Source organism: Sciurus vulgaris (assembly GCF_902686455.1).
Source record: "Sciurus vulgaris genome assembly, chromosome: 7".
NCBI lineage: Eukaryota > Metazoa > Chordata > Mammalia > Rodentia > Sciuridae > Sciurus > Sciurus vulgaris.
In genome coordinates this window covers 85,897,988-85,925,058 of record NC_136467.1, presented here as the reverse complement: position 1 = coordinate 85,925,058, position 27,071 = coordinate 85,897,988, and the positions used below count along the sequence as shown (strand labels likewise).

Here is a 27,071-nt window from a genome sequence, read left to right as displayed (position 1 = left end):
ATACTGCCTCTGTACCCATCATCAGTTGCTTAGCATGACATGTTTTGCAACACAAAATGGCAATTCTTTTTATTTTATTTTATTTATTTTTATTATAAACAAATGGGATACATGCTGTACAAGGAGTAACAACATACCATTTGTGTAATCATACATTTACATAGGGTAATGATATTTGATTCATTCTGTTATTTTTTCCTTCCCCTCAACCCCTCCCACTCCTCTTTTCCCTCTATACAGTCCCTCCTTCCTCCATTCTTGCCCCCCTCCCATCCCCCATTATGTGTCGTCATCTGCTTATCAGGGAGATAATTCCTCCTTTGGTTTTTTTGAGATTGGCTTATCTCACATAGCATGATATTCTCCAATTTAATCCATTTTCCTGCAAATGCCATAATTTTATTATTCTTTATAGCTGAGTAATATTCCATTGTGTATATATGTGTGTGTGTGTGTGTGTGTGTGTGTGTGTGTGTGTGTATCACAGTTTCTTTATCCATTCATCAGTTGAAGGACATCTAGGTTGGTTCCACAATCTGGTTATTGGGAATTCAGCAGCTATGAACATTGATGTGGCTATATCTCTGTAGTATGCTGATTTTAAATCCTTTGGGTATAGGCCGAGGAGTGGGATAGCTGGGTCAAATGGTAGGTCCATTCCAAGTTTTCTAAGGAATCTCCACACTGCTTTCCAGAGTGGCTGCACTAATCTGCAGCCCCACCAGCAATGTATGAGTGTACCTTCTTCCCCACATCCTCTCCAACACCTATTGTTGCTTATATTCTTGATAATCACCATTCTGATTGGGGTGAGATGAAATCTTAGTGTAGTTTTGATTTGCATTTCTCTTATTATTAAGATGGTGAACATTTTTTCATATGCTTGTTGATTGCTTGTAGATCTTCTTCTGTGAAGTGTCTGTTCCCATCCTTAGCCTATTTGTTGATTGGATTATTTGCATTCTTGGTGTAGAGTGTTTTGAGTTCTTTATATATTCTGGAAATTAGTGCTCTATCTGAAGTATGATTGGCAAAGATTTTCTCCCACTCTGTAGGCTCTTTGTTCACATTGTTGATAGTTTCCTTTGCTGAGAGAAAGCTTTTTAGTTTGAATCTGTCCTAGTTATTGATTCTTGCTTTTATTTCTTGTGCTATGGGAGGCCTGTTAAGGAAGTCTGATCCTAAGCCAACAAGGTGAAGATTTGGACCTACTTTTTCTTCTATAAGATGAAGGGTTTCTGGTCTGATTTCAAGGTCCTTGATCCATTGTGAGTTGATTTTTATGCAGGGTGAGAGATAGGGGTTTAGTTTCATTCTCTTGCATATGGATTTCCAGTTTTCCCAGCACCATTTGTTGAAGAGGCTATCTTTTCTCCATTGCATATTTTTGTCACTTTTGTCTAGTATGAGAAAATTATATTTATTTGGGTTTGTGTCTGTGTCCTCTATTCTGTGCCATTGATCTGCCTGTCTATTTTGGTGCCAATATACCATTTTTCTTACTAATGCTTTGTAGTATAGTTGATGTTCTGGTATTGTGATACCCCCAGTTTCATTCTTCCTGCTAAGGATTTCTTTAGCTATTCTGGGTTTCTTATTCTTCCAGATGAATTTCATGATTGCTTGCTCTATTTCTGTAAGGTACGTCATTGGGATTTTAATTGGAATTGCATTGAATCTGTATAGCACTTTTGGTAGTATGGCCATTTTGACAATATTAATTCTGCCTATCCAAGAACATGGGAGATCTTTCCATCTTCTAAGGTCTTCCTCAATTTTTTTCTTCAATGTTTTGAAGTTTTCATTGTAGAGATCTTTTACCTCTTTGGTTAGATTGATTCCCAAGTTGTTTTTTTTTTTCTTTTTGAGGCTATTGCAAATGGAGTTGGTTTCCTCATTTCCCTTTCAGATGTTTCATCACTTGCATTTAAAATGCTTTAGATTTATGCATGTTGATTCTATAACTGCTATTTTGCTGAATTCATTGATGAGGTCTAGAAGTTTTCTGGAGGAGTTTTTTGGATCCTCTAAATATAGAATCATATCATCAGCAAATAGTGACAGCTTAAGTTCCTCTTTTCCTATTTGTATCCCTTTAATTTCTTTAGTCTGTCTAATTCCTCTGGCTATAGTTTTGAGGACAATGTTGAATAGAAGTGGTGAAAGGACTTCTCTGTCTTTAAAGGGAATGGTTTCAGTTTTTCTCCATTAAGAATGATGTTGGCCATGGGTTTAGCATAAATAGCCTTTACAATGTTCAGGTATGTTCCTACTATCCCTATTTTTTCTAGTGTTTTGAGCACGAAGGGGTGTTGTATTTTCTCAAACGCTTTTTCTGCATCAATTAAAATAACCATATGGTTCTTATCCTTAAGTCTATTGACATGATGGATTACGTTTATTGATTTACGAAGTTAAACCAACCTTGCATTCCAGGGACGAATCCCACTTGATCGTGGTGCACAGTTTTCTTAATATGTTTTGGGATATGGTTTGCCAATATTTTATTAAGGATCTTTGCATCTATATTCATCAAGGATATTGGTTTAAAATTTTCTTTCCTTGATGTGTCTTTTCCTGGTTTGGGTATGAGGGTGATATTAGCTTCATAGAATGAATTTGATAGGGTACCCTCCTTTTCTACTTCCTGGAATACTTTGAGAAGTATTGGAATGAGTTCTTCTTTGAGGGTCTTATAGAACTTGGCTGAGAATCCATCTGGTCCTGGGCTTTTCTTGGATGGTAGGTTTTTAATGGCTTCTTCTATTTCATTGCTTGATATTGATCTGTTTAAATTGTGTATGTCCTCCTGGTTCAGTTTGGGAGGAGCACATGTCTCTAGAAATTTGTCAATGTCTCCGGTAGTTTCTATTTTGTTGGAATACAGATTTTCAAAGCAGTTTCTCATTATATTCTGTATCTCAGTGGTGTCTGTCATGATATTTCCTTTTTCATCACAAATTTTAGTAATTTGAGTTTTCTCTCTCCTTCTCTTTGTTAGTGTGGCTAAGGGTTTGTCTATTTTGTTTACTTTTTCAAAGAACCAAATTTTTGTTTTGTCAATTTTTTGAATTGTTTCTTTTGTTTCAATTTCATTGATTTCAGCTCTGATTTTAATTATTTCCTGTCTTCTACTACTTTTGCTGTTATTCTGTTCTTCTTTTTCTAGGGCTTTTAGCTTTAGTGTTAGGTCATTTAGTTGTTGACTTTTCATTCTTTTATGGAATGCGTTCCATGCAATGAATTTTCCTCTTACTACCACTATCATAGTGTCCAAGAGATTTTGATATGTTGTATCGTCATTCTCATTGACCTCTAAGAAATTTTTTTATCTCCTCCCGGATATTTTCTGTTATCCATGTATCATTAAATAGCATACTATTTAGTCTCCAGGTGTTGGAATAATTTCTGTTTTTTATTTTGTCATTGATTTCTACTCTCAGTCCATTATGATCTGATAGAACACAAGGCAGTATCTCTATTTTTTGCATTTCCTAAGGGCTGCTTTGTGGCATGACCTGTGGTCTATTTTCTAGAAGGTTCCATGTGCTGCTAAGAAGAAAGTGAATCCGCTCCTTGGTGAATGGAATATTTTATTTATGTCTATTAAGTCTAGATTATTGATTGTGTTATTGAGTTCTATGATTTATTTGGCTGGTTTTTGTTTAGAAGGTCTATCTAGTGGTGACAGTGGTGCATTAAAGTCACTCAGAATTACTGTGTTGTGGTCTATGTGATTCCTAAAATTGAGAAGGTTTTGTTTGATGTACAGGGATGCACCATTGTTTGGGGTATAAATATTTACCGTTGTTATGTCTTCCTGATTTATGGTTCCCTTAAGCAGTATGAAGTGTCCTTTTTTATCCCTTCTGACTAACTTGGCTTGAAGTCCACTTTATCTGATATAAAGATGGAAACCCCCACTTTTTTACTGAGTCCATGTGAGATGAGCCTCTTGCAGGCAGCATATTGTTGGGTCTTTCTGCCAGTCTATGTCTTTTGATTGATGAGTTTAGGCCATTAATGTTCAGGGTTATTATTGAGATATGATTTGTATTCCCAGTCATTTGGTTTATTTTTGGTTTTTAAGTTGGCTTGGTTTCTCCTTTGAGTGGTTTTTCTCTAAGGTAGTTCCTCCCTTTGCTGACCTCCATTGTTGTTTTCCATTTTCTCCTCATGGAATATTTTGTTGAGTACATTCTGTAGCGCAGGCTTTCTATTTGTAAATCCTTTTAACTTTTGTTTATCATGGAAGGATTATATTTCATCTTCAAATCTGAAGGTTAGTTTTGCTGGGTATAGGATTCTTCATCGGCAACCATCTTCTTTCAGAGCTTGAAATATGTTGTTCCACGCCTTTCTATCTTTTAGAGTCTGGGTTGAGAAGTCAGTTGCCATTCATATTGGTCTCCCCTTATATGTAATCTGATGTTTTCCTCTTGTGGCCTTCAAAATCCTATCTTTACTTTGAATATTAGGCATTTTCATTATAATGTGCCTTGGTGTGGATCTGTTGTGATTTTGTGCATTTGATGTTCTGTAAGCCTCTTGTATTTGATTTTCCATTTCATTCTTCAGGTTTGAGAAATTTTCTGATATTATTTCAATGAATAGGTTGTTCATTCCTTTGTTTTGTAACTCTGTGCCTTCCTCAATCCCAATAATTCTTAAATTTGGTCTTTTCATGATGTCCCATAGTTCTTGAAGATTCTGTTTATGATTTCTTACCATGTTCTCTGTTTGGGCAACTTCATTTTCAAGATTAAATATTTTGTCTTCATTGTCTGAGGTTCTGTCTTCCAAGTGGTCTAGTCTTTTGGTGATGCTTTCCATTGAGTGTTTTATTTGGTTTGTTGTTTCCTTCATTTCAAGGATTTCTGTTTGCTTTTTTTTTGAGAATCTCTATTTCTTTGTTGAAATGATCTTTTGCTTCCTGCAGTAAGTCTTTCAGCTTATTACTATCATCATTTATTGCCTCCATTTGCTCTGTTACTCATCCTTTGTTTCATAACTAATCTGAATCATGTATAATCTGAAGTCCTTTTCTGACATTTCTTCTAACATACTGTCATTGGATTCTATTAATATAGAATCTATTCTATTAATATATTAATCTATTCTATTAATATATTATTATATATTATTATAATATTAATATAGAATCTTGATTTGTTTGGATCATTTTCTTCCCTTGTTTTTTCATGTCGTTCATGTATCTTCCCCTCTAGCAGGGCAGATTTCCCCCTATAGGTTTATAGTGGCCCTATAGGTTTCCAAAACCTCTCCTTTAAGGGGAGATCAATATTAGCAGTGCCCAATTCAGACACTATGCAATCCTAGACCAAATAGCCCCTATGAGGACAATAACAAAATTGTCATAATAAACAAAATGAGTTCAAATATTATCTTCAGTAAAACAAACAAACTTGCAATAAGGTCTGCAGTTCTAATGGAGAACAAAGAGGATGCAAGGGATGTAGAATGTAGCTGTTAATGGGATAAGAAAAGAATATACAGAAATTCTAGATAATAGAAAGGGTGAGAGTGTAATCAAAAGAAATTGGATGTTAGCATGCAAAAAAGAGAGAAAGAAACTCTGAGGGAACAGGTAAACAAAAAGAAAAGAGAGCAAGAAAAGTAAAGAAATAAAAACTTATTTTTTTCAATAAGGAGAAAAAAGAAAATCTATAGTATAACAGTCATATAGTAATGAAACCTCCCAGAGTTCAGTAGCCTGATGCATGAGGGGTACCTGACAATGAGCTTCAAGCCTCCAGCAGGCGTGTCAGGATGGAATTTGCCCCACATAAAGATCGGAGCTATGGCTTCCAGGATTATCCAGGATGGTCACTCTGGCTTTGAAATGTGTTGGCAAATGGGGAGCTGCAGCTCAGGGTGTGGACGTGGTCAGCTGAAGGTCCTGTAGGTGGGATGCAGTTGGTCAGGCAGGAGTCCTGGAAGTTGGGTGTGTTTGGTGTGGTTGTGGGATCCTGGAGGCCGGGTGCAATCAGTCAGTCTGGGGTCCCAGTGATAGGGTGTAATCAGTTGGTCTGGGGTTCCTGGCAGCAGGGAGCAGTCAGTTGATGTGAGGGCCCCAGAGGCAGGGAGTGTTCGATTGGGTTGAGGGATCCTGGAGTCTGGACTCAGTCAGTCCTGTCAGGGGTCCTATGGGGCCTGGCTGTTGTCTCAAAATGGTGGCAGCCATGTGTAACCAAACCTGCAGGTACTGTGACAGAGAACTTCCAGGCAACAGCCGGCAGCTGGCACTCCACTGGCAGTCTGTGGTCAGTCTCCTGGCAGCTGTCCGACAATCGGGAGGTGAACCTTGTGCATTGGGTCATGGGTAGGTGAAAGGCAGGCAATGGACAGGCAAGAGGCAGGCAAATGGCAGATGATAGGTGTCTGACAGTGAGCAATCTGCTCTCAAAAAAGGTGTTGTTATGCTGGCAGACTGCAGGTGATCACAGTAGACAAATGGGGTAAACAGCAGAGGATCAATAAGCAGCAAAAACTGCCTCACCAAGAAACATATCCTCTGCTAGAAACCAGAGTTATGGAGCAACAAGGAATGCAGCCTCCCTCTAGTCCACCATCTTGGATCTTGGCAATTCTTGTATAATGAAAAATTGTTCTCTTTTTGATTTTTATTTGTCCTAAACAATGTACCATGTCAACAGTGGTTGTTTAGATGTGAGTAACCATTCTTAAATTTGTACCTAAGTAAGTTCATTTTGACCCACTTCCCCCTCTGCTAATGATTTTAGATCTCATGAAGTTAGTTTGTAATTTCAAATCATAGCAACAGACACTTATGATTGATGTACCGACTTACAGTATAAAACCCCCTGCAACCCTATGGTTGGACTGTTTTCCCAATAGCCTTTTTTGGGGCAGTGGGAGAGACAGTCAGTCTGCCAGCTAATAAAGACTCTCAAATTTGGACTACTCAGTGGTGCTTGGTCTGTTCTTAAGTTGCACCCTATAATTTCACACTGAGAAGAGTTTTGTGCCTTTCCTGATTTCACTGAACTGTGCTGGGTACAGCAGCTCACCCACCCATTTTCCTATCTCCACCAAACTGAGTGTTGCACCAGCACTCCAGGTAAGATAAGATGGAAACAGGCCAGTAGGCAGTGCACCAGGACCCTGGGAATACATCCCACTCCTCTTACTCCCTTCTGGAGGAGTAGTCCCAGGTATATTCTGCACTTTCTTTCAATTTTGAAGAGCCTTGATGGTCACAGTAACATTTCCACATTTTTTCTCTTCATTCTCAATCTTCCATAGGCTTCTGAACTGCGCTGGTTCAATAAGTACTTCATACCAATTTTCTATACAGTTTTCTAGACATTAGAAAAGATGGGGAAAAGTTCTCCACCTCTATTTCTCTAATCCATTTAATGAAATTAAAAATTCCCTACATACCCATTTCAATCAGACATATTAAAGCAAAGTCACAAAGGAAATATATATTTTTTTAAAAAAACAAAGGAAATATTAATAAAGAAAATCCAGTGAAGAAAAATAGCTCCATAATGTTAGGTTCCTTAGATGTCTGAAGGACTGGTTTAATGTTAGGAAACCCATAAGTGTGATTCCAAATGTTAACAAATAAAAAATATTGTCATTAATGTAGAAAAATTTTTGATAAAATTCAAACCTAATACTCAAAAATAACTATGACATCAATATTAGAAGTTAAGTTTATTTACCTGACAAATTGATTCTATTCTTTAAAAGCATAGTTATTATTCTAATTGGGAAACAGTGGAACAATTATTTTGAAAAACTTGAATTATGCAATGAATTATATACTATTATACCCTATTATAATAGTGGGAGTTGTAGGCAGAACATGAAGAAAAATTTACAAATAGTTGATAGGAAATGGAGAATATATGGCACTCATGTGATAATTATTTACATAGAAGATCTTAAAGACTTTATAAATAAATAATTAAACATAGTGAGACTTTATCAAAATGAAACTAAGATCAAATTTATATGCTAGGATGAATCATATTGAATTCACCGGTATTTGATAATTTTGGCATAAATTTGTGTATGTTATGGTTCTATCTAATACAAAGCTTGTTTCTAAATACCAAAAGCAAACAAAAACGCAATTCATTGTAGTTATTTCAAACAGAGGTCGCACTGAGGGTGAGGATGACAATGTCATGCAAAGAACACAGACACTGGAGACCAGGCTCAGAAGGCACAGATCCAATTTTACTTATGATTGTACAAGATATATATAGGCACATTATCCAATCAGGTTAAGACGCTTGTTAAAACATAACAGAACCAACCTATAGGTAAGCTATATGTCGTATTAATATAAAGAAACCAAGCATCCCTAAGTGATTCTGTCCAACAACAAGCCTGAGACAAGGACTGGGGAAGGGAAGCTCCAGCACATAGCATGAGGTGAGGCAGCACAGGCCGGCAAACTCACATCACGGCTTGCCGGGATGCCTGCTGAGCGAGGCTTCCCCTCAGCTCATAGCTCAGCCTCAGTAACTGCAAAGGCCTACACTCCATGGAGAGTCTTTACCATTTCCTCAGTTCCCAGATCCAGACTGTTGGATTTATTTAAACCATTGTGCCAGCAACTGCTGTCAAATAAGCTTGAGAAATGTTCCCTACAGTTCATGACATCATTTAAAGTATTAATAAATGACATTAAATATCTAGGAATGAGCTGACTGATGGTTTGTAAGTCTTCTTCAGAGAAAAGTTTGAAATTCTATTATTGGGAGTAAACAATGTTTAAGTAAATCAAAATTTATACCAGATCAGGAATAAGCAGAATTAAATACTGTAAAGTTGTCAGTTCTCTCTGATTGATATATGTAATCCCAACTAAAGTGTTATAAAAAATATATTAAGGGAAACTACAGGGTTTTACAAAGAATTTTATAAGATGATTCTGAAATTTCTATCTAATATTAAACAGACAAGAGAAGCCAGAACATTTCTGAAAATCTGTAGTGAGAAAGTATCTATCCTACAAAATCTTGGGTCTTATGAAATTATTGTGATTAAAATACTAGGCTCTTAGTATCTCTTTAATAAAGAGATTAAAAGGATAAAATATAGTCAATGAAATATACCTGTGAATTTATGAAACATTATGTCACATAAATAATATTTTAGATCATAGGCAAGATAAGAACTGTGCAGAAAAATAGCTGGATATATTACACACATTAAATTAGATTCCTACCTTCAATAAATACAAAAATTAATTCTAGGTAATTAAATGCTTAAATGTCAAAAACAAAGTTTAAAAGTAGAGGTAAAATGTTTTAGATTTTAGTAGGAAATATTTAATAAACCAAATGTGAAACATTTCTCTAAAACAAAATATTGATAAATCTTGGAATATTCAAAGGTAGAAATTTTATTAGGAGAGATTTGTAAAAGTGAACATATTATATAAACTAGAGAAGGATTTTCTTGCTATATACAAGCAACGATATGTAAATGTCAAAAATAACTAAATAGCTCTAGTCAATAAGCAAAACACAACTTCAGAGAAGAATGGGCAAAATACACGCAAAAGAATTTCATAGAAGAGGAAACACAAATAACGAATAAATGAAAGAAGAGCTCAATATCTTCAGTGATGAGAGAAATGCAAAACAAGATTTTGTTGAGATTAATTTTACACTCAATTGAAGGCAAAATAAAAGCAATATCAATGGACTGAGGATGAACCTGAGTAATATAGTGGTTGCATAGCATGCTTGAGGCCCCAAGTTCAGTCTCTGCACCTCTGTAAACAACAACAACAACGAATACTTATGACTAAAAAATGTGTGTATATCAGTTTTCTTTCTTTATTTTATTTTCTATTTTCATTTTTACAGACTACATTTTGATTCATTGTACACAAATGGAGTACAATACGATTTTCATTTCTGTGGTTGTACATGATGTAGATCCACACCATTCATGCAATCATACATGTACATAGGGGAATGATATCTGTCTCAGTCCACTATCTTTCCTTCCCTCACCCTTCCTACTCCATTTTCCTCTACACCATCCAAAGTTCCTCCATTTTTATCTTGCTGCCCCCAAGTCACCCCTGCTCATTGTGTATCACCATCCACTTATCAGGGAAAACATTCGGCCTTTGGTTTTTTGGGGTTGGCTTATTTCACTTAGCTTGATATTCTCCAATTCCATTCATTTACCAGCAAATGCCATAATTTTATTCTTCTTTATGACTGAGTAATATTCCATTGTGTATATATACCACAGTTTCTTTATCCATTCATCAATTGAAGGGCTTCTAGGTTGGTTCCACAATCTAGCTATTGTGAATTGAGCTGCTATGAACATTGATGTGGCCATGTTACTGTAGTATGCTGATTTTAAGTCCTTTGGGTATAAACTGAAGAGTGGGATAGCTAGGTCAAGTGGTGGGTCCATTCCAAGTTTTCTCCGGCATCTCCATACTGCTTTCCAGAGTGGTTGCACCAATTTGCAACTCCACCAGAAACGCACGAGTGTCCCTTTTCCCCCACATCCATGCCAACACTTATTATTGCTTGTATTCTTGATAATTGGCATTCTAATTGGAGTGAGATGAAATCTTAGGGTGGTTTTAATTTGCATATCTCTCATTACTAGATATGATGAGCATGTTTTCAGAAATTTGTTGATCACCTGTATATCTTCTTCTGTGAAGTGTCTGCCCAGTTCCTTAGCCATTTATTGATTGGGGTCTTTGTATTTTTGGTGTAAATTTTTTTAAGTTGTTAATAAATTTTGGAGATTAATGCTCTTTCTTTAGTGTTCTGTAGTTTTCATTGTAGAGGTCTTTCACCTCTTTTGTTAGATTGATTCCCAAGTGTTCTATTTTTTTAATGTTATTGTGAATAAAGTTGATTTCCTAATTTCTCTTTCAGAGGATTTATCACTTATGAATAGAAAAGCATTAGACTTACGTGTGTTGATTTTATATCATGCTATTTTGCTGAATTCATTCATTAGGTCTAGAAGTTTTCTGGTGGAGTTTTTTGGATCCTCTAAATATAGAGTCATGTCATCAACAAATAGTGACAGCTTGAGTTCTTCTTTTCCTATTTGTATCCCTTTAATTTCTTTGGTCTGTCTAATTGCTCTGGCTAGAATTTTAAGCATGATGTTGAATAGAAGTGGGGAAAGAGGGCATCCCTGTCTTGTTCCATTTTTTAGGGGGAATGCTTTCAGTTTTTCTCCATTAAGAATGATGTTGCCATGGGCTTAGCATCAATAGACTTTACAAAGTTGAGATATGTTCCTACTATCCCTATTTTTTAGTAGTGTTTTGAGAATGAAGGGGTGTTATATTTTGTCAAACTCTTTCTCCACATCTATTGAAATAATTATATGTTTCTTAACCTTAAGTCTATTGATGTGATAAATTGCATTTATTGATTTCTGGATGTTGAACCAACCATGCATCCTTGGGATGAACCCCACTTGATTGTGATGCACTATCATCTTAATATGTTTTTGTATGCAATTTGCCAGAATTTTGTTAAGGATTTTTGCCTCTATGTTCATCAGCCTAAATTTTTCTTTCCTTGATGAGTCTTTGTCTGGTTTTGATATCAGAGTGATACTGGCCTCATAGAATGAATTTGGAAGGGTTGCCTACTTTTCTATTTCACGGAATACTTTGAGGAGTATTGGTATAAGTTCTTCTTTGAAGGTCTTGTAGAACTCTGCTGAGAATCCATCTGGTCCTGGGCTTTTCTTGGTTGGTAGGCTTTTGATGGCTTCTTCTATCTCATTGCTTGAAATTGATCTGTTTAAATTGTGTATGTCCTCCAAGTTCAGTTTGGGAGGATCATATGTCTCTAGAAACCTGTCAATGTCTTCAATATTTTCTATTTTGCCAAAGTATAGATTTTCAAAGCAGCTTCTAATTATGTTATGTATTTCAATGATGTCTGTCATGATATTTCCTTTTCATCACAAATTTTAGTAATTTGAGTTTTCTTTCTCCTTCTCTTTATTGGTATGGCTAAGGGTTTATCAATTTTATTTGCTTTTTTCTAAGAATCAACTTTTGTTTTATCAATTTTTTGAATTGCTTCTTCTATTTCAATTTCATTGATTTCAGTTCTGATCTTATTTATTTCCTGTCTTCTGCTGCTTTTGGTGTTGTCTGTTCTTTTTCTAGGGCTTTGAGATGTAATCTTAGCTCATTTAGTTGTTGAATTTTCATTCTATTCTGGAATGTGTTCCATGCAATGACTTTTCCTCTTAATACTGTTTACATAGTGTTCCAGAGATTTTGATATGTTGTATCATTGTTCTCATTTACCTCTAAGAATTTTTTTTCTCCTTCCTGATGTTTTCTGTCATCCATACTTCATTTAATACCATATTATTCAGTGTTGGAGTAGTTTATGTTTTTTGTTCTGTCCTTGATTTCTAATTTAATTCCATTTTGGTCTAACAGAACACAAGGTAGTATCTCTCTCTCTCTCTTTCTCTCTCTCTCTCTCTTTTTTGTATTTACTAAGGGCTGCTTTGTGGAATAACATATGGTCTATTTTAGAGAAGGATCCATGTGCTGCTGAGAATAAAGTGTATTCACTCATCGATGGATGGAATATTCTATATATGTCCGTTAAGTCTAAGTTATTGATTGTGTTATTGAGTTCTATGGTTTTTTGGTTTACTTTTTGTTTGGAAGATCTATCCAGTGGTGACAGTGGTGTATTAAAGTCACCCAGAATTATTGTGTTTTGGTCTATCTGATCCCTGGAATCGAGGATTTGTTTGACATACAAGGATACGCCACTTTTGGGGCACAAATATTTGTGATCATTATGTCTTCCTGATTTATGGTTCCCTTAAGCAGTATGAAATGTCCTTCTTTCTCCCTTCTGACTAGCTTGAAGTTCACTTTATCTGATATAAGGATGGAAACCCCCGCTTTCTTACTGAGTCAGTGTGCGTGGTATATTTTTCATATCCTTTTACCTTTAGTCTGTGGATTTCTTTTTCTATGAGATGAATCTCTTGAAGGCAGCATATTGTTGGGTCTTTCTTTTTAATGTAATCTGCCAGCCTATGTCTTTTGATTGATGAGTTCAGGCCATTAATGTTTAGGGTTATTATTGAGATATGATTTGTATTCCCAGTCAGTTTGGCTTATTTTTGGTTTTTAACTTGACTTGGTTTCTCCTTTGATTGACTTTTCCTTTAGGATACTTCCTCTTTTTGCTGACCTCCATTGTTGTTTTTCATTTCCTCCTCATGGAATATTTTGCTGAGAATGTTCTGTAGTGCAGGCTTTCTATTTGTAAATTCTTTTAACTTCTGTTTATCATGGAAGGATTTTATTTCATCTTCAAATCTGAAGGTTAATTTTGCTGGGTATGATCCTTGGTTGGCAACCAGGTTCCTTCAGATCTTGAAATATGTTGTTCCAGGCCCTTCTAGCTTTTAGGGTCTGGGCTGAGAAATCTGCTGATATCTGTATTGGTTTCCCTGTATATGTAATCTAATGATTTTCTCTTACAGCCTTTAAAATTCTATTTTTATGTTGGATGTTAGGCATTTTCACTATAATGTGCCTTGGTGTGATTTTGTACACTTGGTGTTCTATAAGCCTCTATATTTGATTTTCCATTTCATTTTTCAGGTTTGGGAAATTTTATGCTAATATTTCAATGAATAGGTTGTTCATTCCTTTGGTTTTATCTCTGTGCCTTTCTCAATCCCAATGATTCTTAAATTTGGTCTGTTCATTATATTCCATAGTTCTTGAAGGTTTCATTTATGATTTATTACCATCTTCTCTGTTTGTTCAACTTTATTTTCATGATTAAGTGTTTCGTCTTCATTGTCCGAGGTTTTGTCTTTCAAGTGTTCTAGTCTGATGGTGATGCTTAGCATTGAGTTTTTATTTGGTTTATTATTTCCTTCATTACAAGAATTTCTGTTTTTTTTTTTTCAGAATCTCTATCTCTTTGTTATGATGGTCTTTTGTTTCCTGCAGTTGCTCTTTCAACTGTTTATTGGAGTGATCATTCATTTCCTGCATTTGCTCTTTTATCTCATACTTTGTTTCATGAATCATTTTAATTGTGTATGTTCTGAACTCCTTTTCTGAAATTTCTTCTGCCATGCTATCATTGAATTTTATTAATATAGAATCTTGGTTTATATGGAATAGTTTCTTCCCTTGTTTTTTCAGGTTGTTTACGTATCTCACCCTCTAGAAGTGCAGATCTGAGGTATTGCAATTTCCCTTCTATAGTCTTATAGTGACCCTGCATGTTTCCCAAACCTCTTCTTTAAGGGGGAGATCAATATTAGCAACACCCAGTACAGACAATATGCAGCCCTAAACCATATATCCCCTATGAAGACTTTAACATTATTGTCATAATAAAACAGAGAGGATGAGTTCAATTATTATCTACAGTATAACAAATAGATTTGCAATGAGTTCTACAGTTTCTAATGGTAGACAAAGAGGATGGGGAAGGGTATAGGATGTAACTCTAAATGGAATAAAAAAAAGTGTACAGAAGTACTAGATCATAGGAAGAGTGAAAGCAGAATCAAAAGAAGTTGCTTGTTAGCATGAGAAAAGGGAGAGATTCTGAGGAAACAGGTAAACAAAAGGAAAATAGAATGAGAAAAATAAAGAAATAAAAACTTAAATAATTTCCAAAAGGAAAAAAAAAAATCTACACTATAACTGTCATATACTATTCAAATCTCACAGTCTTCAGTAGCCTGATGCATGAAAAGTGCCTGACAATGAACTTCCAGTCTCCAGTAGGTATCTCAGGATAGGGTTGGCCCCACCTAAATATGGCAGTTTCTGATTCCAAGATAATCTGAGATGGCCACTCTGGCTTCCAAATCCATTGTCAAATGGGAAGTTGCAGTGCAGGGCATGGGTCCCGAGTCTGTGTGGTGTGTGATCAGTCAGGCCAGGGGTCCTGGAGGTGGGGTGCAGTCAGTAGGGCCAGGAGTCCTGTAAATCCTGGCTGTCAACCCAAAATGGTGGCATCCAAACCTGTGGATACTGTGACAATGAACTTCCAGGCAATAGCAGGCAACTGGTGACCCGCAGGCTGTCCAGGATTGGTCTGTAGCCTATGGACAGATGATTGTAGGTGGACCTCAGGCAGTGGGTGATGGATAGGTGAAAGGCAGGTGATGGGCAGGCAAAATGCAGGCAGACAAGAAAATGCCAGATGATAGGCTGTAGTCAGTGAGCGATCTGCACTCAAAACATAGGCGATATGCTGGCAGACACCAGGTGATCAAAGTGGACAAATGGTTTAAACAGCAGGGGATCCATGAGCAGCAAAGACTGCCTCACAGAGAAACAGATTTTCCTCTGCTTGAAACCTGAGTTACTGAGCGACAAGGAACAGAGCCTCCCTCTAGTCCACCATCTTGGATCTCTGTATCAGGTTTCTTAAACTTTACTGGTAGGAGGCCTAAATGATATGTTTTGCAAACAATTCAGTGTTATACTAGTTCCCCTTTATCTTCAAGGGATTCATTCCAACCCCCACTCCCACTGAATCTCCCAAATGTGGACACTACTGAATAATAGTAAAATTAACTTTCCCCAATACATACTTGTGGTAAATGTTCAGTGTTCTTCATTACAGGGGTTTCCCTACCAAAGATTCCTTTAGTCTCAATGCTCTCTGGTTCAACAATTGCCATTGATCAGAACACATTTCTTTTGTTCATGTCCTCCAACCACAAATTTAATGCTTTTTCCGTATGAACTAGACATTTATTATATGCTTTAGTGATACTTTTATACTTTGAAGTGTGACAATAAAAATAAAACAAATTACCTGTCTTTCCTTCACAATTTCACAGGTAGTTCTTACCATAGATCTTAGTAAGTTTCACATATTTTTTTCCTTACTTATTAAATGAGGAACTTTCACCTTTTCACTTAAAAGAAGCACTTTACATTTTTTTCTTGTCATATCCACATTTCCAGCCTTGCTATACTTAAAATGTATATTAGGGCCAGCACAAATATCATGGTACCATGATAGATACAATAATTAGGATGACTACTACAAAGTATTTATTTCTGGAATTTTCCATTCAATATTTTCAGATTGCAGTTTACCATGGGTAACTGAAACCATAGGAAGTGAAACTGTAAAGGTGGGGCTACTTTATCTTGTAAAGTTGAATACTCACACTGTGATGCAAGAGAATCAATAGGCATGGAGTCGAGAGAAGAGATTGCCACATACAAAAGGAAACTGTGCAAAGATTTTCATAGTCACACCTTCTGCAACAGCAAAAATCTGGAAATCATTCAGATGTCTAGAGGAGAAGAAGATGGGTGAGGTATTTGTGTAGTTTTCTAAAATTATGTAAGACAGGAGGTACTATATTGAAAAGTCCACAGGCAATAATCTTGTTCTCTAGGGTTTGTAACTTTAATAGAAATATAAATAGAAAAAAAACCTTCAAAGTAACAAAAGTCAAATCACTTGATTTTTATGTTCTATATGATTTTCTTAAGTAATATTATTTATTTGTTTATCTATTTATACCAGGAATTGAACTCAGGGGTACTCAACCACTGAGCCACATCCTGCTCCTATTTTGTGTTTTATTTAGAGACAGGGTCTCACTGAGTTGCTTAGTGCCTTGCTGTTTCTGAGGCTGGCTTGGAACTTGAGATCCTCCTGCCTCAGCTGCTGGGATTACAAGTGTGTGCCACCATTCCTGGCTAGGTAATATTATTTTAAACTAAAAGAACGATGTTTAACTTTGTGGTCTTAATGTAATACCATAGACATCTAGATGGTCTCATGTAGAACCAACCCTGATGCTCTGAGGTTACTTTGTTCTATTTCAAAATATTCTGTGTTTTCTATCTTTCAAACTATTGGGATATAGAGGAAAAACATGCAAGAATGTTAGATTTTGCCTGTGTATTTCAGGCATACAGGAAGAAAGCTAAATGTCAGTTAAACAATCAAATTACATATTCAGATTTATAATTTGAATTTAAAAATCTATAATTACCAGTGTTGCAGAACAGAGACTATATGCAAATGAGAAAATATAGTGCCATGTGGCAGTTGAATGCATGGTTCAGTGTTCAGTGATGCAACATCTAACATTAGTGGGTCAAACAATTTTATGAGCGTAATTACAGGAATGTCTTCATTTGGTAGGAATGGTAACAAATTTGAATACTATAGTGAACACTTATGCAGATTTCAAACATGGCCAAAAAAAAAAAAAAAAAACAAGATGTTATTTGCTTATTACAAGACAATAATAGATGTGACTAAGAAAATAACATTTAATAAATTAAAAATTATCATTCTTTTACATATAATATATAATGTGATATATATGTACATATATTAGATAATCACAAGCTGTGTTGAATTGAGCATTAGTTTGCTTTGAAAATTTTCAAAATGCTCATTTTCAATATGGGAATTTAAATTCTGGATTTGCTTAGTAGATGACAAAGTTGGAGAAAGAGTACAGATATTTTTATTAGGTCACTTAAAAATCTGAATCTGTGCAATGATAATCCATGGGGCATGGATAAAACTAGATTTAGAAGAAATAAAAGTTTGTCACAGAAGACTTAAAAAATAAGCCTAGGTAATTATATACGGCTCTTCTGAGAATGTTCAAACTTCTTAGTTATGAATGCAGCTAAAATCTCTTTGACACAATTGATTATTTTGTTATTTTTTTTTTTAAAAACTATATAATTGTATTGCAGTTTTACAAAAACATTCATGAGTATTGAAAGTATAATTTAAGACATAAACTTTAAATTGACAAGATAAAAAAATTAAATTGATATTATTTCTTAAAATCACTCTCAAAGTTAAGAAAAAAAGCCATAGAATTTGACTCATTTTTAACCACACATTTAAATTTTAGGTTATATTAATAAATTCTGATATAATGGTTGACAAAAATAACATTATTACCTCATACAAACTCAATTTTTAACTATAGTTTTTGTGCTCGGTTTTAACTTGATAAGAATTGTAACATTTACATTATGCTGTGTCACTATGCAACTTAGTTATAAATCTGTATGTAGAATATAGATGCTCATCAACTAAGAATGGTCTTACATTCTGATAAACCCATCATAAATTGAAAATATTAGAAGTAAAAAAAAAAAAGTTTAACTTAGACTACCTTAAACATCACTACCTCATGAGTAGTGATGCTTACTAAATTACAAATCAGGATCTCTGACCTGACAAATTATTTTTATGCTTTTCCTAGTATAAGCAGTGGTTTAGAAGACAAGGAGCTTTAATAGTTCAAATATTTGTATCATGCTGATGGTTTACAAGATTGCAGGAAAGAATATAAAATGTATATGTTGTAGAATAACCTAAAAATTAGAGTAACTAAGAAAATAGTAGATAGTAGCTATTGTCCTCAAGGAAATATCTCTAATTCAGAATTAGTGAAAATAGATATAAAACATCTGGGACATTATTTCAAAATAACTTATATAAAGAATTCTGAATTTAAAATAGAAGGTGACAACCCTTAGTATAACATTAGTTAGGTGTAACTTTTCAGAGAAAAAAAGTAGTGTCCAACTTGAGTTAGAAGGATGAGAATTTGAAAAGTGGAGAATAAAATTCACTTTAAGTGAATGAACAGCAGTATCTGAGGATGAAAAAGAAAATGGGAAAAGATAAAAATAGAATGGTACAGTGCAAAGTGAGTACCAAACCCTGAGTATTTAGAGATAAAGGGGCACAGGTAGGTCATTTGCATAGATAGAAGAAACAGAGAGGCCTGTACCTTACACTGCTTCACACAGGAATTTATAATTCTGCATTTCAGTTGTTAAAATACATAACAAGTCAGGCATCTATCATCCACTATTTGCCTGCCCTCGCCTGTCCATCGCCTGCCTTTCACCTATCAATCACCCAATGCATGAGGTTCACCTCCCAATCATCTGACAACAGTTAGAAAACTGATTGCCTACCACCAGTGGAGCACCAGCTGCCTACTGTTGCCTGGAAGTTCACTGTTACAGTACCTGCAGGTTTGATTACGCGTGGCTGCCGCCATTTTGAGACAACAGCTGTGCCCTGTAGGGCCCCTGGCCAGACTGACTGAGCCATGTCTCCAGGATCCCTCAGCCCTATGAATCACTCCCTGCCTCTGGGGCCCTCACATTGACTGACTGCTCCCTGCTGCCAGGACACCCAGACCAACTGACCGCGCTCTATCACTGGTACCCCAGACTGACTGATTGCACCCGACCTCCAGGATCCCACAACCACACCAAACACACCCAACTTCCAGGACCCCTGCCTGACCAATCGCATCCCGCCTACAGGACCTCCAGCTGACCACATCCGCACCCTGATATGCAGCTCCTCATTTGCCAACACATTTCGAAACCAGAGTGGCCATCCTGGATAATCCTGGAAGCCAGAGCTCCGATCATTAGGTGGGGCAAATCCCATCCTGAGACACCTGCTGGAGACTTGAAGCTCATTGTCAGGTACCCCTCATGCATCAGGCTACTGAACTCTGGGAGGTTTCATTACTATATGACTGTTATACTATAGATTTTCTTTTTTCTCCTTATTGAAAAAAATAAGTTTTTATTTCTTTACTTTTCTTGCTCTCTTTTCCTTTTGTTTACCTGTTCCCTCAGAGTTTCTTTCTCCCTTTTTAGCATGCTAACATCCAATTTCTTTTGATTACACTCTCACCCTTTCTATTATCTAGAACTTCTGTATATTCTTTTCTTATCCCATTAACAGCTACATTCTACATCCCTCTGCATCCTCTTTGTCCTCCATTAGAACTGCAGACCTTATTGCAAGTCTGTTTGTTTTACTGAAGATAATATTTGAACTCCTGTTTATTATGACAATTTTATTATTGTTCCTCATAGGGGCTATTTGGTCTAGGATTGCATAGTGTCTGAATTGGGCACTGCTAATATTGATCTCCCCTTAAAGGAGAGGTTTTGGAAACTTATAGGGCCACTATAACCCTACAGGGGGAAATCTGCAATACCCCAGATCTGCACTGCTAGAGGGGAAGATACATGAACAACATGAAAAAACAAGGGAAGAAAATGATACAAACAAATCTAGATTCTATATTAATAGAATCCAATGACAGTATGTTAGAAGAAATGTCAGAAAAGGACTTCAGATTATACATGATTAAGATGATTCGTGAAGCAAAGGATGAGTAAGAGAGCAAATGCAGGCAATGAATGATAATATACCAATAAGCTGAAAGACTTACTGCAGGAAGCAAAAGATCATTTCAATAAAGAAATAGAGATTCTCAAACAAAACCAAATGGAAATCCTTGAAATGAAGGAAACAATAAACCAAATAAAACACTCAATGGAAAGCATCACCAAAAGACTAGACCACTTGGAAGACAGAACCTCAGACAATGAAGATAAAATATTTAATCTTGAAAATAAAGTTGCCCAAACAGAGAACATGGTATGAAATCATGAACAGAATCTCCAAGAACTATGGGACATCATGAAAAGACCAAATTTAAGAATTATTGGAATTGAGGAAGGCACAGAGATACAAACCAAAGGAAAGAACAACCTATTCAATGAAATAATATCAGAAAATTTCCCAAACCTGAAGAATGAAATGGAAAATCAAATACAAGAGGTTTACAGAACATCAATGCACAAAATCACAACAGATCCACACCAAGGCACATTATAATGAAAATGCATAATATTCAAAGTAAAGATAGGATTTTGAAGGCCGTGAGAGAAAAGCATCAGATTACATATAGGTGGAAACCAATACGGATAGCAGCCGACTTCTCAAGCCAGACTCTAAAAGCTAGAAGGGCCTGGAACAACATATTTCAAGCTCTGAAAGAACATGGTTGCCAACCAAGAATCCTGTACCCAGCAAAACTAACCTTCAGATTTGAAGATGAAATAATCCTTCCATGATAAACAAAAGTTAAAAGAATTTACAAATGGAAAGCCTGTGCTACAGAATATTCTCAACAAAATATTCCATGAGGAGGAAGTGAAAAACAACAATGGAGGTCAGCAAAGGGAGGAACTACCTTAGAGAAAAAGCACTCAAAGGAGAAACCAAGCCAACTTACAAACCAAAAATAAGCCCAAATGACTGGGAATACAAATCATATCTCAATAATAACCCTGAATGTTAATGGCCTAAAGTCATCAATCAAAAGACACAGACTGGCAGAATGGATTAAAAAGAAAGACCCAACAATATGCTGCCCGCAAGAGACTCATCTCATAGAAAAAGACAACCACAGACTAAAGGTGAAAGGATGGGAAAAAAACCTACCACGCACATGGACTCAGTAAAAAAGCGGGGGTTTCCATACTTATATTAGATAAAGTGGACTTCAAGCCAAAGTTAGTCAGAAGGGAGAAAGAAGGTCATTACATACTGCTTAAGGTAACCATAAATCAGGAAGACATAACTAGAGTAAATATTTATGCCCCAAACAATGGTGCATCCCTGTACATCAAACAAATCCTTCTCAATTTCAAGAATCACATAGACCACAACACAATAATTCTGGGTGACTTTAATGAACCACTGTCACCACTAGATAGATCTTCCAAACAAAACAACCAAAGAAACCATAGAACTCAATAACACAATTAATAACCTAGACTTAATAGACATATATAGAATATTCCATCCATCAACAAGCAGATTCACTCTCTTCTCAGTAGCACATGGAACCTTCTCAAAAATAGACCATAGGTTATGCCACAAAGCAGCCCAGAGGAAATACAAAAAAAATAGAGATACTGCCTTGTGTTCTATCAGATCATAATGGACTGAAAGTAGAAATCAATGACAAAATAAAAAACAGAAATTAAATTAAAAACCTCTTCATGGCAAAGGAAACAAGAGTATTTAGAGAGAGTGTACAGATTTGGAAAATATATTTGATTACTGAACCTCAGATAGAGCATTAATATTCAAGATTTACAAAAATCAAATAACACCAAAAAATAATAATAAATAACCTAATCAATCAGTGGACAAAAGAAAGCAAAAGACACATCACAAAAAATAATACAAATGATTTTCAAATAAATAAAGAAGACCAATATCTCTGTAATTTTATAAATTCAGTTTAAAACAATGCTGAGAATTTTCTCACTCCTGTCATGATGGCAGTTATCAAGGATAAAAGAAACAATGTTGGTGTGGATGTTGGGAAAAAGATAAACTCATACATCGCGGGTGGGACTTGAACTTGGTACAACTACTATGGATAACAGTATGAAGATACTTCAGAGAACATAGATTCGAACCACAATTTGATTCAGATATTTCACTCCTCAGTACATACCAAAACGAAGTGAAATTAGCAAACTACAGTGTTGTTTCCCTGTTGATATTTATAGCAGCTCGATTCAAAACAACCAACTTACGGAACAAAATTGGTGCCTTCAATGGATGAATGAATAAAGAAAAATATGGTATATGTGCATTATGGATTGAAACTTGACCAAAAAGAAAAACGAACTTATGTCATTTGTTTGCAAATCAATAAAACTGCATACTATAATGCTGAGCAAAATAAGCCAAGCTAAAATAGGCAGATTCCAAATATTCTCTGATATGTTTATGCAGACACACAAAAGAAGGGGATAATAGAATGGATTAGACAAAAGGAAATGAGGAAATGAGAATAGGAATAGGAAAGACAATAGAATGAATCAGACATAATTTTCCTATGTTCATATATGAATATATGAGCAGCAAAATGCCACATAGAACATATAACAATGAGATCCTTATTAGAATAAGACATACTTCAGATTTGCATAGTATATCAAAATAAACTCCACAGTAATGTTTATTAAATGATTACAAATAAAACAATTTTGCAATTAAAATTTTTAAAATCGAAAGTAGAATCATTACAAATTATTGATAGAAAAAATGCAATATGTAGCATAACCAATAGATTACACCACTTTAATATATATATATGCATATATATATAATTTGGAAATGAATTGTTTAATTTTATTTATTTATTTATATATGATTGTGATGGATTCTCCAATAGATTCACTACTCCAGCCCAGATTAGACTAATTTGAATATAGTTTTTTTTAGGAATAAAAGACATACTCTATAATCATATATCTAAAGTTGACCGTAAGTTACAGATGTGAAGATACCATGAAAGAATATTCTAGAAACAAAGTTGAAGAACCATTAGGGTTAATGAATACTCCAAAATACAAACTACCAGGATAAACAAAAATTCCAAAGAAAGAACTTGAAAAATTGTCCAATTTTTAGTAATGATATATAAATTCAAAAGAAGATGCTGATAAAACTCCAAATCAACTGAATTACAATAGATCTACTGCAATGCACATTATATTAAAATGCTTTAATTGTTGAATAAATGATTTTTATGGTACATGGACAAAATGAATGGTTACATTTTGAGGTAAACCAAATCAAATTCCAATGCTTATTTTCAACACAGACTCTGAAAGACAAGAGAGTTTGGATTAATATATTAAAAAATTGCAAAAGAAATAAGGTGCCAATGAATACTACTGTACCCAGCAAAAATGTTTCCTACAGAGTTCAAAATGAAATTAAAGCATTCCATGATAAACAGAAAAAAAGAAATATATATATATATATATATATATATATATATATAAAAAACAAGTGTAGCCTTCAGGATATAAGAAAAGCTATTTGATTAATAGATAAAAGGAAATTGTTTAGTTCATCTAATTCTTAAATATACATATAATCTCAAATTACATCTTTAATGATTATGCCTTATTTTGGAGACATAAAGTTGATAGTTTACTACCTTCCTGAATAGATAACAAGAAAAGTTAGATGGGTTATAATGAAGTTAAATTAGAATTACAAAGTATTAACTTTTAACTAACTGGTAAACTGAGATGGAGAATATGAGGCATGAAAACTTGAAAAGTCCTAATACCTGTGTAAACACATGGATATGGAACAAATAGAAATGTATCGTAGCCTCGAACACCCTTTCTTATCTCATCCAAATTTGTGAAGGATGGTGAGGTTTCTACCTGAAATTTCTATAAGCCAAGCAGATAAACTAATGTGGGAATCAGGCTGAGTGCAAAACAACAGCAGAGAGTGAGGACTGCAGAGATCTTTCCCTGCACTGCCTGAAGGGATTTTAATTCAGTTTTTCTAAAAACATTGCATCTGCCAAAGAAAATTTGTGCAACAGCCATGTGCAACCTGTGAGAAGTCAGTTTTTCTGCTCTACCTTAATTTAGAATCTGACCTTTAAAGATGGTACAGATATATACCTGTAGCCAAAAAAATATAGGAAAAAGAGAAATATTACCCGATTAAAGTCCATAATACCCCTGAATTTTTTTTTTTTGTAACAAATAAGATGGGATATCAGTAAAATGAAAAATAAATATTGAACCTAATGATGCCATCCTTTCATGCTGTGTTCAAATGATCGGAGTTGTACTCCTACCAGTCAGCAGCTTCGTAAAGACAGGTGAAATGCTCAGGTTTTTTACTCTCTGCTGCACTGCTGCATTCGCTTACACTCCTCTCCTTAGTCGCTCTCCATTCTCACTCCTGAAAACAGATAATAGAAGCTAATATACTTGGGACAAAAGCTGGACTGAAGTATTACATTTTAATACATATCCTCATCACTGCTTTCAAAGACCATTTAGTATTTTTTTAGCCTGATAGCTTCTTATTACTTGCTAATTGACTGTGAATGTCTGGTGGGTTTAGTTTCCGTTCAAATTGAGCCTGCAGAGAGAAAGCACCAAGGGAAGAATGAGAAAACTAGAGGACAGAGGCAGTGTGAGACTGTGCCCCCGGGAGCAATCCAATGACCCCAGAGAAGAAGAATGGAAGATGAAAGGCATGGGGCCTCACCACTGTGGCACGACAACCTGGGACCAGGCACACGGGAACATGGGAAAGGATTTCTCCACCACTGATTGCATTTCCCCTCAACCAAACACAGGGCAAGACTGTTTCAGTTGGTTTTGGCAACCACCACCAAATCATGACCTCAGTTCTCTATTTTTGCTTTTATTTTGCAGCTCCTTCTTTTTTCCTTCTTCAGTTATTACACTCAGGTCCAAATGAGTAAACCAAAAGTGTTCCTGCAGTTTTTGACTTTAATTGTACATTATGAAGAATTAGAAAGATGATCTAAATGCTGAGGTTTTTTGAAGTGGCCTAAATTTTATAGGCAGAAGAGAAAAGACCGAGAAATATAGGCTTAATCTTAACCAAAAAGTTTTATATTTTAGGTATTAAAGGAAAAGTACTGAGCTAGAAATAGGAATCCTTTACGATTAATTGGTTTTTCAATTAAGGAAATATAGTAGTGTGATATACAACTGAATCACTGCTTACAAAACATTTTCTGCTTGAACTCTGTACATTTCCAGGTAGGAACAACTTTATTTCTCTATAGGCAAGTTTGCCTTATATCACATTCAGTCATAATAAGGACAAATACAAATTAAAAATAAGAAGCTTAATTCTCCCTGTTGAGGATAAGAATTTTCTCTCCCTGCTTTTTCTTATTTACTTTAGAAAAGTTGTGTACTTTTTAGTACTTTCTCCTCTTTTTGACATATACACAATTCCTTTTGAAACCTAGAGAAGTGATTTGTCACTTAAAAGACTCAGGAATGCTTTTCTGAAGGATTTGGGAACCATATTCTTTAAAGGTGAGTATCCAAGAACACAGTGTCCCTATCACTCAGTCTCAGCAGGAGGGAAAGAGCCTATCTTTAGTTGACTCCAATGTTGTGAAGTTACCTGCTTTCATAAAGATATGAGAACGTGATTTTTCCTTTGTATAAAGCCAATTAACTAACACAGATGATCACTGTAAATATCAGGTGAATTTAGATAACTGTGTAATATGGGTTATTTCCAAGACTCTCATCTAAGGACTGATTATTGTTGCTCTAAGGAACAGGTGTTGTGGTGGAATGCATCTGCTAGACTGGCTGGAGGGTTGGGGAACTTCCTCTGTGCCATCTTTACCAGCTTGCCTGTGCTGTGCATTGAATTCTATTTTAATACTTATTCACCAAAGGATTTTTTTTCCCTACCACCTTCATGGAGAAGGTTTCTGGTTTGGGAGGATATTCTGTTTTTAATTATATTTTCTTAACATCATAAATAATACAAAACTATTCTCAGAGCATGTTTTACTTTACCTGGGTATAGAGTAGACTTTTATACAATGGTGGAGGCTGCCAATGTGATTAAAATGTCATTGTGCTTATTCACCATTGAAGGGAGATGTGACTTTGAGCATCCTCAATTCCAAAAATGTGTTTAGAAGAGTTCCACTAAGCTTTCAAAACAGTGAATATGTAATGACCTTCTTTGGCTAAGAGGCTTCTGTATAAAACACAGTCTGAAAATATGACTATATACCTCTAAAATAAGAGCACCAAAATATGCTTGTTATGTGAATATTCAATAATGGTTGCTTGCTTTTTATGGCAAATGTCAAAATATTCTCTGAAAAATTAATATATATATAAACATTTTCTCATTTCATTTTCATTATTTTTGCATTTTGTTTCAGTTTCCTCTATCTTGAAAGCTGTCCAGATAACTGGCTTACAAAGAACGACCTTGCTCTCCCTTCATCAATGTTGCCCTTACTTATTATCTGCAATGGACCGCATCAATGCCAACCTGATAAATAAAAACCAAAGCTCAGTGACCTATATGCAGTCTTATTTCAATACTTTTCTAAGAAAGAGAGTTTATTTTGATTAAAAGATTTTGCTTTTACTTCTTTGCAGGAAGTAGCAAAAATCTAGGTTTACTAAATGGAAAATTAATTCTGTATGTGTAATATTCTATATATCACATATATTTATGACATAAATATATATGTCAGAGTTGTGATATTGTTCAGATAAATAAAATACAATGGAGCAGTGTTTCTGTTGCTGGAATCTATTTTGCAGTACTCTTTTAAGTACATACATTAAGTAC

At 35.2% G+C, this 27,071-nt stretch overlaps 1 long non-coding RNA gene across 1 annotated transcript in view; it reads left to right on the top strand.

Annotated features, from left to right (window-relative positions):
• Positions 1–26,828, top strand: part of LOC306665210 — a 127,745-nt gene extending 100,917 nt beyond the window's left edge. Inside the window, exon 3 of the long non-coding RNA XR_013764943.1 lies at positions 26,653–26,828. This is a non-coding gene — a long non-coding RNA (uncharacterized lncRNA). The remainder of the gene's footprint in view (positions 1–26,652) is intronic.
• The last annotated feature ends 243 nt before the right edge of the window (positions 26,829–27,071 follow it).